The sequence below is a fragment of the Podarcis cretensis genome (assembly GCF_951804945.1).
Source record: "Podarcis cretensis genome assembly, chromosome: 11".
Classification (NCBI taxonomy): domain Eukaryota; kingdom Metazoa; phylum Chordata; class Lepidosauria; order Squamata; family Lacertidae; genus Podarcis; species Podarcis cretensis.
In genome coordinates this window covers 15,175,225-15,186,119 of record NC_137180.1, presented here as the reverse complement: position 1 = coordinate 15,186,119, position 10,895 = coordinate 15,175,225, and positions in this window count along the sequence as shown.

Sequence of the window (10,895 nt, the reverse complement as noted above, 5' to 3'; positions counted from 1 at the left end):
GACAGGTGGGAGGGGAACTCCCATGCACCTGTCCTCCCAACAGTTGTATCACTGGATTACTGGGAGGGAGAGGGGCAATGCAGTGGGAAGGTTAGTGCATTGTTTGTGCAATGATGGAGGCAATCTCGTGGCTCCACCACTGCACCTAAATCACATGGAGCTCCTGCCACCCGAATCCTGCTGGTAGGCCCAGGAATACAGCTGGAGGGAGGTCAGCATCCCTGTGTGATTCTCTCATAAATGTGATTAAGGGAAACAGATGAAAGTACCATGCAAATCTGTTAGTCAACCAAAAATTTTGAGTGCAATATTTTATAATAATAATAATAATAATAATAATAATAATAATTTATTATTTGTACCCCGCCCATCTGGCTGGGTTTCCCCAGCCACTCTGGGCGGCTTCCATAGAAACCAAAAATACACTAAAATATCACAGATTAAAAACTTCCCTAAACAGGGCTGCCTTAAGATGTCTTCTGAATGTCAGGTAGTTATTTATCGCTTTGACATCTGATGGGAGGGCGTTCGACAGGGCAGGCGCCACTACCGAGAAGGCCCTCTGCCTGGTTCCCTGTAGCTTTGCTTCTCGCAATGAGGGAACCACCAGAAGGCCCTCGGCGCTGGACCTCAGTGTCTGGGCAGAACGATGGGGGTGGAGACGCTTCTTCAGGTATACTTATACTCCTTCAGGTATTTTATTTTATTTGGACAACTGTAAACACCGTTGGGCATTTTCCAGAGCCCACTTTAATGTCCTCCCTTCTGCATTATGAGAGGGCAGATGTCATGATATCCCAGTCGTACAGAGATTATGCAATCGTAATTCTGATAAGATTGAATCCATTGGGCATGCTCTTCTATATTGCCTGCCATAGAGTGATATCCGAAGGGAGCAGATTTAGCCACTCGGAGGAAACCTGTGTTAAATACCTTCTTGCCGACAAAGATCTGAATACCACCAGGCCTGTTGCAAAATTCTGTTTTATGGCAACAAGGACAAGACAGGCTGCAGTGACAGTGATGGTCGATGAATGAGTACGGATTTTAAACTCTGGAACATAGATGTCATGGGCTGGACTGAGGAGGATGGTGGGAACTGCTCCCCTCTCTTCCTGCACTTTCATGAGAAGAGGAGGACAGTATAGATTTAGAACAGTGGTTTGCAGAAGGTCATAGTTCAGAGGCTGCAGAGGGGAGAAGCTGGGAAATATTGGGAGAGTAGCAGGAAGAAGAAGCACCAGGGGAGAGACAGCTAACAGACTCAGTGTCTCTTGAAAGCATTCCTGCCCCCCTTCTCCCAGAACCAGGAGTGCCTTGAGGGTACTAGAACAGAAATCGCAGAGGCAGAAAGCACAAATCAGCCAGTGCAGGAGTGACATAAAATAGGAGGGACTGAGGGGGTTGGACTTTCCTTGGAGCAAGACCGCCTTCCTTCGTTTCTCTCTGTGAATATTAAATAAACTACTTGGTAAGAACTCTTCTTGTTTTTCTGCTTCTTGGCATCCCACCATGAGAGAGATAGGATTCCCTAAAGCCTTGACAATAGATTTTAGCTGAAGGCATTTTATTTTTATTGCAAATAAGTTTATAGGGAATTTTCAGTTTCGTCTACTGCATCCGCTCTATGGTGCTGATGTAGTATATGTTGCTGTTGTTAATTCTGCTGTCTGGTCTTTGACTGCAATAAATATGGATTGATTGATTGATTGATTGATTGATTGATTGATAGATTTTATTTGTGGGATCTGATGCCTTTTCTTCCCAAGTGCCAACAATCACTCATACAACTGGCAGTTTCAGAAAAGGCCACAGCTTCTCAAAGGTGCCTCGATAGCCAAACCTATTGATCCTTATGACTTGTATTTTTTTGACACTGGCTCTTGGATTTTTGGAATCTGCTGCGCAAGTGCTAGTAAATGGATGTGATTCAATGGGTGGCATCAATAACCTTTGTTTTAAGTAAATAATATTTTGAAAGGTCCTTGTTCAGAAAGAATAGGTGTTTCTAATACCATTTTCTTCAAACCTCCATTTTACCACCAGCTAGAAATTACTTACAGATGCTTGAAATGAATGCTAACAAGCCGGCGTTTTCGACAATGCTCCAAAAGGCTGGCAGTCTGTTTTTGTCATTTGTTTAAATAGGCCATTCATTTGAGCCATGCTATAAAGTGAAACGCAAGCCAATTTTAGAAGTGACCTTGTCCTTGTCATGATTTAAAATGATTGTGTGAAAAGCCTGAAATATGATATGCTCGGCAGAAAAAGAAGAAAAGAAAACACTGAAGGCACTTTGTTCCCTTAATTACAGGAGTCCAAATTTTGGGCTATTTCCAAGCAGAAGAAAGAGAATGAAGCATCAGTCTTTCCCAACAATGGTTATGGCTTCATCTTTTCCGTACAAAGAATTAGGATGTAAATTTTTGGGAAGAAAAAAAATAAAGCAAGCCCCATTCTCTGATTTATATTCAAGAACCTTAGATCACCACACATCAAACTCTCACATTCAACTGCGACCCACAAAGTGAATTTCTACATGCTCACTATGGGCAGGAAAAAGTAGACAGACTACATCAATTATGCACATTCCATTCGATTATTTGATCTACTATGTCAGTCAGATTTGATTAACCATCTCCCTAGAGAGGGAATCACAGGCTCCCTAGAGAAGGAATCAAGAATCCCTTGCTGGGTAGGGATCCAGCCAAAGGATGGGTTGATGCTATCACACACATAGGAGTGAACTCCTAGGGGCCGAGGTCCCTTCAGCCCCCCAATAAAATATTTGAGGCCCCTGCAGTTGATGGGCCGTTAGGAGTCCTGGTTCCAAGCTTGATAACACAGTAAGCGTAGCTAATTAAAAATAAGGATTTATTACAAAAACAAACAGATAGTTCCAAACAGCTCTAACAAAGCCTCCGGCATCATCACTCAAGATGACCCTTCTGAAGATGCCTTCCGGCGTGGCCAGAAGCAATTGAACTTACGAACCTTACATCTCTTGTTTTGCTTCCTATCTTGCAACCCTCCCATTTGCTGACTCCTCAGACTTGGTGGATTAGCTCCCACCTCTTCCTTTTCTGAGAGGCCATCTCTGAGTTCTTTCGCACCTGATTGTGCTTCCGGTGAACTTTGACTGCGTTCTAGCCCGCTCTCAGCTATTGCCTTATCATTTTTCCAGTCAAGGTCAGGAAGAGCCGAATTCTGCAGCTGCCGGCTCCCCCCGGCCTGACTATCATCAAAGCATCTCTATTCCTGGCTGCTTTCTGCAGTTGGTTGCAAACCTTCGCTTGGAGCTGGCTCATTCCTGACATGGGCATTGCCATTCAAAAGATGTGCATGAGTCACATCATGTGATTGATTATGCGGGGTACAGCTTACTTGACCCCCTTATTTTATTCAAGTTGGCACCCCTAGCCACACAGATTCTGACTAGCCAAGATTCAGAAACTGAATCTCTGTGTAGACATCTGATAAGAAACAGTTACAGATTAGATGTTACTGTGTCTTGTCAGATACAGTTCCCATCAAAACCATGTGTTGTGCATTCCCAGATGAACAGTACTATCCTGTAAATATCTACCCAGAAGTCAGCCCAGCTGAGTTCAATGGGACTTGCTGCAGGTAAGTGTTAATTTAAGTGTTACAGTCCTATATGTGTTGTTGTTATAAACCTTTATTCCATTTGATGATAAAAACTATGGGGATTAAGTTGAAGCTTTCATAGAAAATGTTGTTTGGGAGGAGGAATTTAAAGAAAGGGGATGGCATGGACTGTGGTGTTTTTGAAGAGCATTCTCTCAGGATAATACTTTATTCGGCTATAAGCCCACAAGGTAAAACAAATCAATAGATAAAATAGCATTTTACAATCTAAAATATCAACTAAAATATTTCAACGCATAATCTCTTTCACATTATTTACAATCTCTAAATGTACCGTGTTATGGCCTTGAAGATCAAGATGGTGCATAGAGTTTACTGGATTTTTAATAGTCATGCAGCATTCCATGAAGTCTTTTATATGAAAGAACTGAAATCAGGAATCTAGCAACCTGTAATGTTCTATAAGAGTCAATGTCCTGGAGTAGATAAGCTAGATGTAATTCAGGTGGTTTAGCAGCAATTTCCAGAATGATTGAACTCAGGATCCTTGATCGGGGAACAATGTATAAGGGGCAATTAAAAAAGATATGATAGAGGGATTCTATTGATTTGTTGTCACATGCGCATAAACTGAGGTTTTACCATTAGAAAATCTATTGCTCAGAACATTTGAGGGGAACACATTAAATCTGGCTCTAACAAATGCGAATCTATGCGACGCAGCCGATAAAGTAGACAGATATCGAGGTATCTGGGACATAGATGTAATGCCCTGATTTATCGGGGAACATGTACCTCCACCTGTAGTAAGATTTTGTTGCAAATCTACCTCCTCCAATCTTTGTTTGATGACCTTTTTAGCTGTAATTAGATCTAAATTAAGTATATCGGAAGGAGAGATTCCATAAGACAACAGTTTGGAATGGATTTTTGTTGCCCATGGGTTGGTGAATTCATCTCTCCAAAGGCACTGAATAAGATGGTAGTTTGGCAATTTATGCCAAAGGGACAGCCAATAATTAAAGGCATGTCTCCACATCAGAATCTCTAGGGAGGGGATCTTAAGTTCTAGACGAATGGCAGAGTTGCTTACACAGGAGGGTAGTTTCAAAAGGCGTCTTAGAAAAAGATTTTGCAATGTCACCAGAGGCAAGAGGTTTACAAAGGCGCCCCATAAAGGGACCGCATAGGCCATAGTGAAGAGCATTCTCATCATAAGTGGTAACAAGAGAGAATGAGAGAGAGTTATTTAAGTAAGCAGATCTTTTGAGTGGGTAAGAGTGTGTTGACCTTGATTCTATTCCAAGCAACTCTTTGCAAACCTCAGGTTACATTAATCATAAAAAGGATAATACCTTCTCTCTTGGTACACATAAAAAGGCCATGATAGATATTCCAAAAGCAACCTTGAACCAAGGTAGGAAGCATCATTTGATAGATATAAAGAGACAAAAAGCAGAGGAAGATAAGGTGGATATAGAATAGTTTTGTTTTATATAACTATTCAATGTTTATTTTGTGTACTGATGCCATATAGTTAAAAAAATAAAATAAAAATGGAGGGATCAAAAAAAGTAGTTATAAATAACTCACTGGTATCACAGAGATAGAAGAGACCTAGTAGCTTGTCTGCTTGAAAAGAGATATGGGTGAAGAACGCAAAAAATAATATGCTAATTTGGAAGAAGCAAGCAGGAAAGAATAACCTGCAGCCTGACACATAGCCAGAGAGGATAGATAATAACCAAGGATGAGGAAGAGATTGTGCTTAGGAAAGAGCAGAGCCAGAGAGGACTGTTACATGGAAGACTTGAATGCATTCATTCCATGTCATTCATGGATTCACTTCGCAAGGTACCAGAAGCATGCTGAAGCACAGTTGCAATCCTTCAAGGATATGAAGGGCATCCACAATTACAGAAATTACAATGGCAATAACCTAATGAACCATGTAATGAAATTGTGGGGAAGGAAATATAATTATGTTTTAGACAGTGGTTCTTAGTGACCTGCTTTTAGGCTGCAGAAGATTAAAACTGATATCGTCTGTGCTGTCTTTTTGCCTAAGAATACTTGGAGGGAAAGGCAGAGAGGAACGGCCCCAGTATCTACTGGCCGCAAGTGAGCCTGTGATTCTATTTCAATAGAACAGGGGTCAGTAAACTTTTTCAGCAGGGGGCCGGTCCACTGTCCCTCAGACCTTGGGGGGGGGGGGCTGGACTATATTTTGAAGAAAAAAATTAACAAATTCCTATGTCCCACAAATAACCCAGAGATGCATTTTAAATAAAAGGGCACATTCTACTCATGTAAAAACACGCTGGGCACGTTTTTTCAGAAGTAAGTTCTGTTGAGCACAGTGGGACTTACGCCCAGGTAATCATGTACAGCACTACAGGTTAATTTGAGTTTACCTGTGCAGGTTTGCATAAAGTACATTTCACTGTATTCAGTTAGGCTCCCCGCCCGCCCCCTTCTCAGTCTTCACTGGCCATTGAGCAGTCTACAACTGAAGTGAAATACAAATACAATTAAGCTGTGAATAAATAAAATGTCCAGAAGTGCATAACTGCTTACTCAAATGCCTCGAGAATTTATGCTAGTGAAATCCATCATTTTATTATTATCATTTTTTTAAATAGACTTTGCAAGTTGCCATACATTGTTTCCCAAGGCCTGTGTCTCAGTTGGATACATGGCTTCATTCTCCATTCCCACCAGAGAACAGCTTAAAAGCTTAATGCACACCAGTGGACCTAGTTAGCTGAGTAGAGATTTTATGTAATTTTGATTGACGATTCCTGTTCTACGGCTCTCCAGTTTAACTTATAAATATTGGACTTATTATCAGGGGTGTATTTCCCCAAAGACCACAGTTCAGCATGTTATTCTATTTGTATGTGCTTCATTACAGTGCCACATTTTTAGCATCTCCCTTTATAATCCTGGCTGTAAAATTTTCCTCTGAGATAAAAGGTTCAGTAAGTCTTAGCTTATTTACAGACCATTAGGACGAATCCATAGGGGAGTTTCAAAGTAATCTACCACAGGTCCTATGTAGCTATAATATTATACTACTATATTTGGGAAGCTGGTAGGCTTATTGTTCCCTTCTTTCAGTGGTCCTTTTGTGCTGGAACCCAGTGGATCACAAGCAGGTATCAATTTTCCTATATTTTGTCTTGATATTTTTGTATGCAGCAAATTTCATATACTGTTTGAACAAAATAATACATTTCTCTTAGTGGTTTACAGCCTAACCTTGCAGGCACCATTTTTGAACGGATTGAATAATGACAGATTTTTGGTGAAATTGTGTTAGGGATTTTTTTTTTGAAACAATGTTTTTCTGTGGTTTAAGGCACCGTGGGCTGATTTTTTTGGTCTATGATAAAATGTGCTTTTTGCACCGCCAAACCTTGCAGGGGATAATTTGCAACAGTTAGGCACCATTTTTGAGGGAATTAGGTAACGTCAGATTTTTGGTGAAATTGTGAACCCAAGGGTTAGGGATTTTTTTCCGCAAAAAAAGTTTTCCCACAGATTAAGGCCCCGAGGGCTGATTTTTCTGATCTATATTAAAATGTGCTTTTTGCTTTGTCAAATATTGCAGGGGGAAATTTTTGGTTCAATTATGACCTTGTGGGTTAGGGTTCTTTTTTAAAAAAAGTTTTTCCGTGGTGTAAGGCACTGAGGGCTGATTTTCTTTTGGTCTATGATAAGACATGCTTTTTGCATTGCCAAAGTTTTCAGGGGAGAATTTGCAACAATTTGGCACCATTTTTGAGTAAATTGTATAACGTCAGATTTTTGGTGAAATTGTGACCCCGCGGGTTAGGGATTTTTTTTGGAAAAATGTTTTTCTGTGGGTTAAGGAACTGAGAGCTGATTTTTTGGTCAATTTTAAAATGTGCTTTTTGCACCGCCAAACATTGCAGGTGAGAATTTGCAACAGTTTGGCACCATTTTTGATTGAATTGGATAACGTCAGATTTTTGCTGAAATTCTCGGTCAAAGAACGTAATCCGAACACTGGAAGGGCACTGATGGAGGGAGTCCTGATTAGGGAAAGTGCGCCTCGGTTTAAGAATGACATTAGGAATGATTGTAAAGAGTGTTTTATTTTGTTTTTTGGAAAAAGTCAATAAAAAGCATTAAAAAAAAAAGAATGGACTTCCTGAACTGATTAAGTTCGTAAACTAAGGTACCACTGTATTAATTTGAAATATCAATTAAAGCAGACTTTGGAAGTCGTAGACATCATAACGTCAACACAGAGATAAAACCAACATATCAGAACCACACGTCTGGGTAAGTTGTCCAAGCATGAAGGTTTTCAGCAGACATTGGAAACAGCACAGCAAAGGAGTAAGTGCTGACACACTAAATGATCAATTTCTCACAGGTTATGTGACACTTACAAAGTGTCCAGTTCTCCAGACTGAAGCAGTTGAATGGGCACATTTGGCGCAAGCCTATCCTTCAAGTAAACTGGTCCCAAACTGTCTGAGGGCTTTTCACACTACAGTCATACCTCGGCTCCCAAATACCTTAGGAGTTGAATGTTCTGGCTCCCGAATGATCGAAAACTGGAAGTGAGTGTTCTGGTTTTCAAACGTTCTTTTGGAAGCTGAACGTCTGACGTGGCTTCCATGGCTTCTGATTGGCTGTAGGAGCTTCCTGCAGCCAATCAGAAGCCAAGTTTTGAAAGTCAAACATTTTGGAAGTCGAAGGGATTTCTGGAATGGATTCTGTTCGACTTCCAAGGTAATAGGAACGCCCTGAATCTGGCCTGGTCACAAATGAAGGATGCAGTAATACGGGTTGTTGAGTTTGCAAATACCACCAGTTTTCACATTTTTAGCAGCTATCATTCTTCTTCGCTGTTGCCAGGCCGGGCATTTGATCAGCAGTCTCCAAATTCACTTCCCAAGCCAGCTACATGGCCTTTGTTCTGCTTCCCAATATTTGCCCATGCCTGAATTAGGAAAGGAGCTCTATCAAACTGGGGACACCACAACCATTGCCCTTCATGTAAATTGCAGCAAAGGTTCTCTTTCATTAGCAGCCTAGGAGCGAAATGTTGAAAGACTCCTGCTCTTTGACACAAAAGTGGGGAAATCAATAAGGCTATTTGAGGCTCTCTCTTGCCTGTAAAAGTCACCTCTGATACTCGACTAATTAGAATCTACTTTTATTTTTCAACAGCAAGAGGTAGATGTTCCGAAAGTGTCTGACAAGCACATTCCATGGAGCTTCTTGAAGCCCAGAGCAATAATGAAACAAGACAATTTTGAATGGAAATCAGTCCTTTATTGACAGCTGCTGGATGCAGTACAGCAATAATCAGCATGTTTATTAACACATTCAATCACTTTCTTCTTTAGAATTTAAACGACTGCCATTTGGTAGCTCAGACCGTGCAATCTTCTTCAATTAAAGGGACAGCCATGGAGCAGTTAATTTATAGATTTGATTCCCGGTTGCCATTAAGCTGCTTCAGAGACCTGGCTCTGAAAGGAACTTCTGGAGACCCAGTTCATAACATGCAGCATTCTAGCTTGCATTGAAATTCCCCACTCGGAGCAGGTAGTGGTTTGTAATTGTATTTGTGCTCCGCGGGAGGAATGTGGATAAGCCTAGGACGAGTGGCGATTTATTTCTTACACCCAATTCCCCCCTCCACTTTCCCTTCCTGATTTTAACTGTTCAGAGAAATAAGAAACTCAGAGCGACAGAACCGAGAACAAGAGAAAGCGCAGCAGATGTCAAAGCACTAAAGACTAATCCTCTGACTTTAGCTGTTGTGTAATCTCTTTTGGTGTCTTGAATCTTTGACTTAAATAAGGGGTGAGGAACCTCAGGCCTGTGGGCCAAATCCAGGCATCTCTGTCTGGCCCTTGGAACTTACCTGAGACCACACTCTCCCACCAGCCATACCCTTTCACCAGTGTTTCCTCCTTGATTATTTTCATATTGTCCTTGAATGTTTTTCCTTGGCTGGAATAATAATAATAATAATAATAATAATAATAATAATAAGAAGAAGAAGAAGAAGAAGTATACCCCACCCACTCTGTGCAGCTTCCAGCAAATATTAAAACACAATCAAACATCAAACATTGAAAACTTCTTGATATGGGGCTGCCTTCAGATGTCTTCTAAAAGTTGTGTAGTTCTTTATCTCCTTGACATCTGATGGGAGGGTGTTCGACAGGTGTCTTTCAACTCTGTTAATCTCTATTGCTTGCCTGGCTAGAGAAGATAGAGGGATGTGTGACTCAGTGCACAAATTAGCCTACTGTACAAAGGGATGGGTGGATGGGTGAGAAGGAGGAGGAGGAGGAGGAGGAGGAGGAGGAGGAGAAGGAGGAGTTTGGATTTGATATCCCACTTCATCACTACCCGAAGGAGTCTCAAAGCGGCTCACATTCTCCTTTCCCTTCCTCCCCCACAACAAACACTCTGTGACGTGAGTGGGGCTGAGAGACTTCAGAGAAGCGTGACTAGCCCAAGGTCACCCAGAAGCTGCATGTGGAGGAGCAAGGAAGCGAACCCAGTTCACCAGATTACGAGTCCACCGCTCTTAACCACTACACCACACTGGAGAAAGCTATTGTCAGAGCTGCCTCCAGGTCCCAGCTCACAGAGGACCAACGCTAGGCTGTAGTTATGTACAAAAGTCTTTATTGAGATTCAGTTTCCATTTTAAAGCCGCAGCGTGCAGCTCTACGTCCCGACCTTAGACCGGCGAAGTCCCGTCTGAGTCTCCTCCCCTTCCACACCAGTTTAAGACTCTCGCTTTGCTCCACCTCTTTCTAAGTTCCTTTCTCCTCTGGGCCCTCCTGCCCGCTAGGGTCTCATCCTTCCTGGACTCCTCTGACGCAGACCCTGACGATTCTTGCCCCTCCTTCCGGCGGGCTTTAGGACCTGGTTCCCTATCCGGGCTACCTTCTGTGCCGCTCGCCTGTACCTTTGAACTTGGCGCGCGCGCCCAGCCTGCAACTTTCCTCTTGACCGTTAACTCGCTCTCCGATGGAGGCGTGGTCAACCCTGACTCATCTTCTCTCGCTGGTGGTGCATATGTGGGCTCTGACACCTGGAACTCCTCCCCTCCACTGCGCTCTGGTGGGGAAGCTGGTCCTGATTTCCAACTGCTGCTCTGGGAGTCCCCGCTGGCCCCTTGCTTCTTGGGTGTCCCCCTTGGCTCGCCCCTTGCCCTGCCCATCGGCGCCCCCTTCTGTGAATCTTCCGATTCGCTGGAGAGGCTCATGGAATCTCTCGGG